The sequence below is a fragment of the Peromyscus californicus genome, unplaced genomic scaffold (genome assembly GCF_007827085.1).
Source record: "Peromyscus californicus insignis strain IS unplaced genomic scaffold, ASM782708v3 Scaffold_13__1_contigs__length_99412109, whole genome shotgun sequence".
Taxonomy (NCBI): Eukaryota; Metazoa; Chordata; class Mammalia; order Rodentia; family Cricetidae; genus Peromyscus; species Peromyscus californicus.
In genome coordinates, this window is record NW_026294424.1 from 35,130,726 (window position 1) to 35,142,995 (window position 12,270).

Below are 12,270 nucleotides of genomic sequence, written 5' to 3' on the forward strand. Positions count from 1 at the left end.
ATACATCAAGGTGTGGAATGTATTTATGTGGATGTCAAAGGCAAATTTGGCGAGGGATATTTAGGTTGAAGTGGTGGGAGTCTCTATTAAGATCTGTTAAGTAATAAAGACACTGTGTCCCTTCTCCACTTACAGATGGTGATTAAATTACCCAGAAGATGCAAGGGAGGACAAGGAGTATGTCACTGAAAAGCTACTGTGTGCCAGGGATCAAGCTAGATGGTCTTGTGTGCATGCAATTTTTACCCTCAAACCTCATTATAGCCTGAAAAAATGGGTACTAGAATTACCTTTAAAAATAACAGAGAGAAGAAATTGAGACTCCAAAAGCTGAATTGAGCCCTCTGAACTCTCTTAGCACATAAATAGTGATGTAGAAAAGATGAAACAGCTTAACTTTTCTCTGGTGTTTATGTGCATGCATTTTTAATTATAAATGTAGTTAATCACAATCATGAAGTGCTAGAACTTCAATGAAACATCAGGTACCATACTGTAGATCAGGAGTTGAAAAATGTTTTGGTAAAAGGCCAGATAGTAAATATTTCTGGTTTTGTGGACCAGAAACCTCTGTGACAATTACCTAATTCTTCCGTCATCAGGTTTAAGCAGCTAAGGACAATATGCAAGTTAACAGACATAGCTAGGTTCAAATAAAAAACAAACAAACACCCTACACTTGTAAAACCTGGCTGAGGATGCGAAGGCTCACAAGCCAGAGTTTGCTGACCTCTGGTTAAGATTAAAGGAATACCATGAGATGGTAAAGATGGCTTGCTTGGTACAGGGTGGAAGAAGAGGTGCCTTGAAAGTTGTCCTCCACCTGTGTGCTTTGGTGTGTGCTTCTCCTTCCCCCCCCCCCCACACACAAATAAATAAATGTAAAACTAAGTAATAAAAACATCATTGCTTTAGTGAGATTAAGTGACTTACATGAGGTCATATCGAAATGACTGGTGAGGCCAGTGTGAAAAGCATGTTTCATAGTTCATTTTAGCTGAGGAGCCCCCAACTGAATCAGGCCCTCTGGATAAGTGAGACACTTGATTAGCTTGATCTGTTTGGGAGGCGTCCAGGCAGTGGGATCGGACCTGTTCTCAGTGCATGTGCTGGCTGTTTGGAACCTGGGGCTTATACAGGGACACTTGGCTCAGCCTGGGAGGAGGGGACTGAACCTGCCTGGACTGAATCTACCAGGTTGAACTCAACCCTCCGGGGAGTCTTTGCCATGGAGGAGATGGGAATAGGGGGTGGGCTGGGGGGAAGGCAGCGAGGGGGCCGGGAGGGGCGAGAACAAGGGAATCCGTGGCTGTTATGTAAAATTAAATTAAATTATAAAATAAAATTAAAAAAAAAGCATGTCTCTTTCCTCCCAGTGTAAGGTAATATCCTGAACCAATCTTTACAGACTCTTATGTTCTGCGGTAGGAACTCAGGAGAGATACTTGAGAAAGGATAAAGGAACACGATACCTCGATGCCTTGAATACCACAGAAAGTGGTCTCTGGGCAATGGTACACTTCTGCATGAATTTGGCAGTGATGAACTGAGAATGTTAGATAAAAGACTTAAGAGACCATTGTTTAGAAGTTCTACTGGCCTTGATGGTGACCCTAGGAGTGGAGTTCTGTGATAGGCTTCATGTAGGATACTTGCTGTCACAGAGGAAGAAACCTCAGGCTGCCCACTAAGAAAAGGGGGTGGGGCTTCACAGGTGGGTAGAAAGCAGCAGGGTAGCACAGTGGAATTAGGAGATTGTCACAGTTTGTGGTCTCCATGAATGAGGTTGCTGGGCCAGAGAGCAACTGTGTCCTACAATCCCTTTATCATAGAAAGTCTGATTTCTGGGCCTGATAAACTGAGATGGATGACTGATTCCCAGGGTGAGCCTGAAGCCATACACCTGGCTTGGGAAACATGGCTGTGGCAGTCAGCAGAAAGGACAGATGAGAGTGAGACCAAGAGTCAGAGGAAAGCTGGAGGAGAGAGTAGCAGTATGGGAAACCAGCCCAGGGTGGAGAAGCCGGGGGTAGGGGGTGGTGTGGGGAGGGTGGGGGGGTGGTGGGGGTGGGTGTGGGGGGAGCAGTTAGCAGCAGCTCTGTGCTTCTGTTGAGGTGCTGCTGCTTTTCAGTCAGCTGTGTGCACATCTTCAAACAGATTCCCAAGCAGGCACCACTTCTCAGCAAGTGACCTTCTGCTCCTACTGCAAGCTACTGAGCTTAGATCTTTCTCCATGTTCCCCCAGTATCTGAGGGTCTCCTCACCACTACTGTGGTGATCTGTCTGATCTTTCCCCGTCTCTCATGAAGCTCTGGATTCCTAGGGTCAGAAGTTGTCCCAAAGGGCAGTTGAGACGGCCCGAAGGTAAAGGAACTTGCCAAAGAAGTCTGATAATCTAAAGTTCATCCTCATGTCCCATGGTGGAAGGAGACAACCCATTCCAGAAAGCTGTCTTCTGATGCCCTGCCACACATCCACACCATAGCACATACACACACACACACACACACACACACACACACACACACACACACACACTGATAGTAACAATAATAGTAGTAATAATAAAAACAAATTAAAGTTAAAAGAAAGAGGTGGCTGTCTTAGTGTCTTAGTTAGGGTTTCTTTTATTTTTTTCTTTTTCTTTTTTTTTTGGTTTTTTGAGACAGGGTTTCTCTGTGTAGCTTTGCGCCTTTCCTGGAACTCACTTGGTAGCCCAGGCTGGTCTCGAACTCACAGAGATCCGCCTGGCTCTGCCTCCCGAGTGCTGGGATTAAAGGCGTGTGCCACCACTGCCCGGCTTAGTTAGGGTTTCTATTGCTGCAATGAAACACCATGACCAAAAAACTAGTTGGGGAGGAAAGGGTTTATTTGGCTTATACTAACATATTATTTTTTATTATCAAAGGAAGTCAAGACAAGAACTCAAACAAGGCAGGACCTGGAGGCAGAAGCTGATGCAGAGGCCATGGAGGGGTGCTGCTAACTGGTTTTCTTTTCCTGGTTTTCTCAGTTGGCTTTCTTAGAGAACCCAAGACCATCAGCCTAGGGGTGGCAACACCCTTAGGCTGGGCCCTTTCCCATCATTCATTAAATAAGAAAGTGTCTTACAACTGAATCTTATGGAGACATTTTGCTAATTGAGCTTCCCTCATTTCAGATAACTCTAGCTTGCATCACGTTGACATAAGACCAGCCAGCACAGTGGTCTAACATATTCATTGTTGTCTGACCCCTCCCTGGCTGCAGACAAGATATGGCCAACTGCCTCACATTTTGGTTTTCATCCTTCTCTGCCATGCTAGACTACACCTTCAATTGGTGAGCTAAAATAATGTCAATGAGGAAAGAATTGTGTTCTAGAATCTCTATAATATATAAATATATAATACATAAATGGGTACATGTTAGACTAGACAATGGGGAGTGAACACTGAGGAGAAACACCTATCATCTCTGTTGAGGATGCATGTGACTGTGATCTCCTTTACTTTTCAGTAGCCTCCCCCCAGTTGGATTTTATAGTTATTTCAGTTCTGAAAACAGGGGAACTGAGATCTAGAGAGGTCAGGTCATCTTCTGAATGTAGAACCAAGATCACAGTGCAGAGATGACATTTGATGTTTTAGACTAATTCCAAGTGGAAGATTCACAGAAGTGGATGGGCCAAGTGACCAGTGCAAGGGCTTTGTGTTGGTTTCTAGAGGGAGACAAAATGGAAAAAGGAAATCATTGAACACTTGTGAGAGTTCTCAAATGATGTACTCTTGAGGATTTTTTTCTGGTCAGCAAAAGGGAAGATTGCTTGGAATCATATCTATAGGATCCATCGCCTTGGAAACGTTCTTACAAAACACAAGCATCATGATTCAGAGGGTTGGTCAGTCATCAAGTCCTCAGAAATTGCCCAAATATCTCTATCAACAGCCATTGGGTGGATTAAACAAATTTCTAGTATCTTTGGCACAGTTTTCCATTGAACATCACTGGCTGGAAGCAAATTAGAGAATACTCACAATCGCCCATCTACTTATCTGCCTGACAGCTAGACAAGCCCTTAATCTCTTCAAAAATAAAGTGGCCTAGCCAGACATGATATATTGACACTTTCCCTCCCAGGAAACTGGGAAGGAATGATCAAAGCACAAACATTGTGAGAGTCACGGTTTTGAACAATGTGTAACTTTACTTATCAAGGTTAATGTTAATGTGCTGATGAGTAGAGAAGCTAATCTTGTCTCTGTTGGGAGATCCATATAGGCTCCTGGACAGAGTTCCCCATCACCACTCTTTGATGTATCTGCAACCTGCACTTTCATCTGGACACCATTTTCATGATTTTTCCATTCATTCTTGCTCACGAAGCAGTGTTAACAGCACATCTATGACTCAGCTATCCGGTCGCTCTTGCATCCTGTCTTCCATTCTCAACATACTCTAGGCTCCCTGAGAACAGAACAAATTATCCCTGAGTGCCACATGAGATCAACTTGACACTGTGGGGCTCAGGTGTATCAGGAGAAATTGATAGAGAAGTTTATTCTTCTTGATTTTTCCCCTCAGAACAGTTATTTGCATCCTGGGGTAGTAGATTCAAATGTTTGTCTATTTATGATGATGATTGGCTTATCCTAGTCTAAAACTCTGATCCTCTCCATTATTTATTTAGTTTTGTATCAGTTTCCCAGATATAACAGTGTAGTGAGGTGCTTGTCTAAAGTCTGGCTGAAGGGAGATGGGTCCCCTGTATGAGTGAAAGTCCCAGTTGTTCATGGCCACACTACTTTCCTATGAAAATATTAGAGAACAGAACCATGACACCTGATTTTGTAGCTCTACATATCCAGAATCTAGTACAGGGATTGTCTTATAGCAGGGGCTCAAAAACAATTAAATAAATGAATGAATATCTGGTTGATTCTACACTATATAGAATAAACTGGCTAGGATCGAAGAGGAATGCCAGGAGGTGGTAGGAAGGCTGCATCTACTCCAAAAGGATTGATTAAGGAGGACTGCTCTTCCAGGGCAACCATGAGAATGATATTGGTTTTTTATATCTCTCTAGCAACATTGAGTCTTCACTGATTAAAACTTGTATTCCCTGTGTTGGTGATTTTTGTTGCACTCTATTCTATCAACAAGCTCATCTTGATACATGGTTATCAATCTAAGTTTGTCTGTTCTGACATACAGATTTTCCCAGCATATTTTTATACTTTGGAGATTTTAAAAAGTTTAGAGACAATGAAGGTAAAAAGGAAATGAAACTCCAGCAAGCCTTACTGTTAGGATGAGGTATGAGTCTGAATCTGAGCTCTGACATTTGCCAATTGATGGCCTTTGCAGCACAAAGGGGGCTTCTTTTTATGATAGGGACCACACTAATTCCCAGAAAATACATGTGTTGTGCCATTATCATAAGATCTAATACTTAGTAGGTATTCAGTGTGTTTTATAGCCTCCTCTATCTGCACTTTTTCCTTTTACACAAGTTTTACAATATAGACCGTGATGGCCAAGTACACTTAATAGCCATACTTGGCCCCCCAAGGGCTGAGATCATGGTGTGAACACTACACCTGACTTCTTTCTTTGCTTTCTTTTTTTTTTTTTTTTTGTTTTTTTTGTTTTTTGAGACAGGGTTTCTCTGTGTAGCTTTGCGCCTTTCCTGGGACTCACTTGGTAGCCCAGGTTGGCCTCGAACTCACAGAGATCCGCCTGGCTCTGCCTCCCGAGTGCTGGGATTAAAGGCGTGCGCCACCACTGCCCAGCCTTTCTTTGCTTTCTAAAAGAAAGAGTGATCAGGAATCTACCTACTGAAAGCATGTGAATATTTGTGTCTATCCATTAGCCAGTAGTTTTCAGTACCTACCTTGTCCTCTATAGCTGATTAGGCACTGGGATACAGGGACACACACACACACACACACACACACACACACACACACACACACACACACACACACACACATTACTCTTGTACTCATAGAGAATGAAGGTTACATTCAGTTTGGGGTTGAACTACATACAACAAATAAGGACCTTTAAGGGTGAAAAACTGAGGGACACCATAGGCTTTCATGACTCTTTTCCACAAAGGACTTAGTCTAATAAAAGGAGGTGTGTTTAAGGAGAAATAAGTAGTACATGGTATTCATCAAAGACCTTCTGTCAAAAGCACAGCAATGTGTTGGATAGAGGAGCTGCCCAAAGTGGCCTCCCTGCAGCACTCAGCATTGTAATGGCTTCCTGTGAGGAAGTGGGTGGATAAATGCCAGGAGGCCAGGCACTTGATCTTCAACCACTGTAAATATTATCCTGCTGCTGCATAAAACGATGCTCTCTGCTTTTGATCCATTTCCTCTTGATAATAAACAACTCAGTCCAAGGAAGGCCTGCTGCATGCATGAGCCATGCGGATGTGAAAGCACGGCTCTACTAATTAGCATTATTGAAGAGGTTGGTATGGAAAAGTAATCTCTATTTCTTTCCATGGAAGAACCTGGATTTTATGTGCACAGTGCTGGGTGGAGCTCTGAGGTTACCCAGGTTAAGTCCTCTGGACACATATTTTTCAGGCATTCTCTGTACTCGAAGCAAAGATGAAAGAGCACATGAAATCATCCTACCCATCCCTGAGTTTTAGTCCCTTCTTGGCGCCATCTTTTCTGTCCTCTAATTGTAATATTCTCGACTCCAGCCTTTGCTTCTTTGTGTCTCAGAGTTCAGCTCTTTAGTACACACCACATTTTGAATGAACCAGTAATCCCTCAGGCCATGCTGTGTGGGTATCTTTGTGGATTTCTGTGGGCCTCTCTAGCACTTTGCTTCTTCCTATTCTCATGTGGTCTTCATTTACCATGGTCTCCTATTCCTTGTTCTCCCTCTCTGTTGTTGATCCAGCTGGGATCTCCCGCTCCCCCAAGCTCTCTCCTCAGGCCATGCTAAGCAGTGAAAATTGATTTTAACTCTGAGTCAGGGTGACCCATGCCTGCACAAAAATCGGACAATGTACGTGTAGGAAAATGGAGGAAGTAAGCTTGCCTTCTACAGATCTTACTAAGATTCAACATCATACTATGAAACAAGTTAAGTTATGCTTTGAGTTAGACAAAACAGAATTAGAAATTAGCCTCCTTGTTGTGTTGACTTGGGCCAATCACATAAATGCTCTAAATCCTGAATCTTCATTTTAAGGTGAGACGATAACAATACTCCAGCTAATGAATGCTTATCCCACTGCAGCTGCTTACACATGGGCTTCTTTCGTCCTTTGCATAGAATGTTTTTATGAACTTGCCTCTGAGCATGTTCCTATACAAGTTTTTTTTTTCCTATTTCCTCATAAAACCAATGAATTAGATGAAAAGGGTGCTCCCTCAGGCAAGAGCCATTTCACTTTGTGCATAAAATCCCCCAGGGTGTAGCTCCTGTGGAGTAAATCATCACTCAGAGTTCTTGAACAGCTCTATGTGACAGGTGTGTGTGTGTGTGTGTGTGTGTGTGTGTGTGTGTGTGTGTGTGATGGCTTTTAGAAATCCAGAAGCTAAGAAGTGGAAAAATGGCTATTTCCATGGCCCCTGCTTTCTGACTTCTGTCACTGAGCCCAAGATTCCTCATACCTGCAATTAGCACTCAGAGGCTTCTAAAAGCTCACTGCCCTAGGGAGCTTTTTACCTGTCTCTCACCAGACCTTGTTGTGTCTTGATGCTAATAAACCTGGAATTATTCCATTTTATCAGGTTTTAGGGTGACAGCAAGGATGAAAAATCATGAAAAACCAACTATCACAATATCTGTTATCTTTTGCACCAGCTTGAAATATCTGACAGATTCCTAGAGCTACTTTGCAATCCGAACAAGTGCATCAAATGGACTTCTGTTTCCGTCTCTCTGTGTGTCCTTTTACTCTGTGGGTTAATTGTTGTGTGAGCCATTATAAAGTGTTTGTCTTTGAGGGGGTGTCCATCTCATGCTGGTGTGGGTTAGGCATATTTGCTAAGGCCTTCTAGTCAGCATCCTCCAGGATTAGAAACTATAGTATATGTTTTGGAAGCATTTGTATTACTTCAATGAATCCTTAGGTGAAATCATCCTATCTACCCCTAAAAGAATGTCCACATAAAAGTATCCTTAAGTACATGCATTCTCTTCTTTCCCTAATATGATCAACCCTATGCTGGCTGGTTTTACTGTCAAGTTGACACAAGCTAGTGTCATTTTGGAAGAGGGAACTTCAACTGAGTAAATACCCCCACCAGAGTAGCTTGTGGGCAAGCCTGTGGTTCAATTTCTTGTTTGATGATTCATTTGGGAGAATTCAGCTCACTGCAGGCTGTGCTGGTGGTCCTGGGTTGTATAAGAAAGCAGGCTGAACAGGCTGTGAGGAACAAGTCAGTAAGCAGCACTCCTCCATGATCTCTGTATCAGTTCCTGCCTTCAGATTCCTGTCTTGATTTCCTTCCTGGTTTCCTTGGATGATAGACTATAAGCTGTGAACTGTAATAACCCCTTTCCTCCCCACATTGATGTTGGTCATAGTATTTTATCACAGCAATAGAAAGCAATTAAGACAACCCTCATCTCCCCAAGATCTGATTTCTAATTGCTTCCATCAGTATAGTACGGGGTGCCAAAGGAGAAAGACAATCTTCAGAGGTTGTTATTACAGTGTGTAACTAACCAGCTCTTCTCTCCCTGCCTGTTGTACTCTGACTTTGACTGTGAAACTACCTGTGCGATGGTGTGTAAGTTAATGGCTTGGTCTTTGCTTCTGTTTTACTCATTCAAATATGAGAACATTTGTATCTACTTCCAAAGACTGCTTCCAGGGTTTAAGAAGAGAAGCACTTTTGACATAACTTCTGCAAGGACTTGTGCAAACTTAATATTCCACCTATAAGAAGATGGGGATTCATCAAGAGGAAGACTGTGTCTAAGGTCACACTGTGCTTTGGAGAAAAACTTGGGCCAAGAAAGAGGTTTCTAAACAATTGTTCTGTAAACTGTTCTCCACTATGTCTATACAACATGGCTTGGGTGTACACACAGATACGGAAGTAAAAGTCACACAGAGGTTCATGCTGCTGCTGAGGTCAGTGTGAGGCCATCACTGAGTACTAAGTCACAGAACAATGCCATGGTGCATCATTTATCCACACATGCACGTGTGCTGTTCACATTTACAGCACACCATTATGAAGTAGTGCAAACTGCTTCCCTTTCGTTCTTGAGAGGAGCTTGGACACACAGGTCAGCTATATCACAGCAGCCTGTAACTCTAGGTCCAGGGCATCCAACCTCTTGTAGCCTCTGCAGGCACCTGTACTCATATACACACAACTAAAAATAAAAATAAAATTTCTTTAATGGCTGAGCGGCAGTGGTGCATGCCTTTAATCCCAGCACTCAGGAGGCAGAGCCAGGTGGATCTCTGTGAGTTCGAGGCCAGCTTGGTCTACAGAGTGAGATCCAGGACAGGCACCAAAACTACACAGAGAAATCCTATCTTGAAAAACATATATATTCAGTCTGTGTATTCAGGAAGATCTCTTGGTTTCTCATTCTGTCTGTCAGCACTGCTTTGAGTTTTCATATGAATTCTCCATGTTGGATTTTAAATGCTAAAGACCTACTTTAGTCAGAAAAGGTAACTTGTGAAAATGCATCCTCAAAGTGAGAGCTGAAATCTGTGGCTAGAGTTTTTCTGCCTGGCCCACAGTCAGGGCAAATCTCTTTCACCCGCCAGTCCCAAGCCGCTCAAACCCGATCAAGTAAACACAGACATTTATATTGGTTACAAACTGTATGGCCGTGGCAGGCTTCTTGCTAACTGTTCTTACAGCTTAAATTAATCCATTTCTATTAATCTATACCTTGCCACGTGGCTTGTGGCTTACCGGTACTTTACATCTTCCTTGTCCTGATGGCGGCTGGCAGTGTCTCCCCTCCCAGCTTCCTGTTCTCTCAATTTTCCTCTGTTAGTCCCGCCTATACTTCCTGCCTGGCCACTGCCAATCAGTGATTTATTCATTGACCAATCAGCAACACATTTGACATACAGACCATCCCACAGCACCTCCCCTTTTCTTTTCTTAAAAAGGAAGGTTTTAACCTTTACATATCTCCAAAGTCAGCTTGGTATATTTGGGAATTTGGGCGTAGCTTTTCTTACTACTTTCTGCTGGAGGGGGGCGCTGTATCTTCTGGGGAAACAAAGAAAATTTTAGGATCATGGAGTAGTCCGTGAGGCTGTATCATCTGAGCCAGTTGCCTTGAAACGGTTCTGGATGTTGGATCATCTGGGCCATGGTGTCATCGGAGACCTTTCAGGTGGTCTTGGCTGGTCAAACCTGATGTGTCTTAATCTGGAACAAATCCATAGCCTCTTGCTTTCTGTGGAAACAAAAGAGACTCTTTTTTAAAGCAACATATCCTTACATCCAAATTTTGAAGTCAAAGTATCTTTAAAATATACATACTGGTTTAACTCAGCTTTCTTTACAATCAAATATCTCTCTATAGTTAAGAATCCCAAAGACAATACAATCCAGGCAGGAAAACTCTAGCAACAGAAATCAATAAAATAGAAACAAAGAGAACAATACAAAAAAATTAATGAAACAAAGAGTTGGTTCTTTGAGAAAATCAACAAGATAGACAAGCCCTTATCCAAACTAACCAAAAGACAGAGAGAGAGAGCATCCAAATCAACAAAATCGGAATGAAAAGGGGAACATAACAACAGACATTGAGGAAATCCAGAGAATCATCAGGTCATACTTCAAAAACCTCTATTCCACAAGACCAGAAAACCTAAAAGAAATGGATAACTTTCTGGATAGGTACCACATACCTAAGTTAAATCAAGACCAGATAAACTATTTAAATAGTCCAATATTTCCTTAGGGGTTCCTAAGGAAATAGAAACAGTCATTAAAAGTCTCCCAACCAAAAAAAGCCCAGGACCAGATGGTTTCAGCGCAGAATTCTACCAGATCTTCAAAGAAGAGTTAATACCAATACTCTCTAAATTGTTCCACACAATAGAAACAGAAGGAACATTACCAAACTCCTTCTATGAGGCTACAATTACCCTGATCCCTAAACCAAACAAGGATACAACAAAGAAAGAGAACTACAGACCGATCTCCCTCATGAACATGGATGCAAAAATACTCAATAAAATACTGGCAAACAGACTCCAAGAACACATCAAAACAATTATCCACAATGATCAAGTAGGCTTCATTCCAGGGATGCAAGGGTGGTTCAACATACGAAAGTCTGTCAATGTAATACACCATATAAACAAACTCAAAGAAAAAAACCACATGATCATCTCACTAGATGCAGAAAAGGCATTTGACAAAATCCAACACCCCTTCATGATAAAGGTCTTGGAGTGATCAGGAATAAAGGGAACATACCTAAACATAATAAAGGCAATTTACAGCAAGCCAACAGCCAACATCAAATTAAATGGAGAGAAACTCAAAGCAATTCCACTAAAATCAGGAATGAGGCAAGGCTGTCCGCTCTCCCCATACTTATTCAATATAGTACTTGAAGTTCTAGCCAGAGAATAAGACAACATAAGGAGATTAAGGGGATACAAATTGGAAAGGAAGAAGTCAAGCTTTCCCTATTTGCAGATGATATGATAGTATACTTGAGCGACCCCAAAGATTCCACCAAGGAACTGATACAGCTTATAAACACCTTCAGCAACATAGCAGGATACAAGATCAACTAAAAAAAAAATCAGTAGCCCTCCTATATACAATGGACAAAGAAGCTGAGAAGGAAATCAGAGATACATCACCCTTTACAATAGCCACAAACGACATGAAAATGCATCCTAAGAAGGAGTCAGGGCAGCAATTAATTGTCACCAGAAGGGACTCTGCTAACAATTGTTACATCTGATGGCACATATACAAGTGGCAAAGGGACAGCTCTAACTGGACAAACAAAGTGTGTGAAACCACACTGAGTTGTTTATCAATATACACTTTGGGAAGAATTCCTGCTCCTGCCCCAAGCTCCTGACCTGATGCTCTTCAGTCTTACAGACTTAACCACCACTTCCAGGTCTATGATATTTTCTGCCAGTAGAAGGTGAATATTCTGAAATTTTCCTACCATTAAAGTTTTATTATATGTGTTTGAAATTCAATGTCAAGGTTAAAATGTTGGTGAGCATAAAACGAGTCCTTGCCTGGTGGTGTGTCTCAGTGGCTGGATTTTTAAACTATATTTTACAAT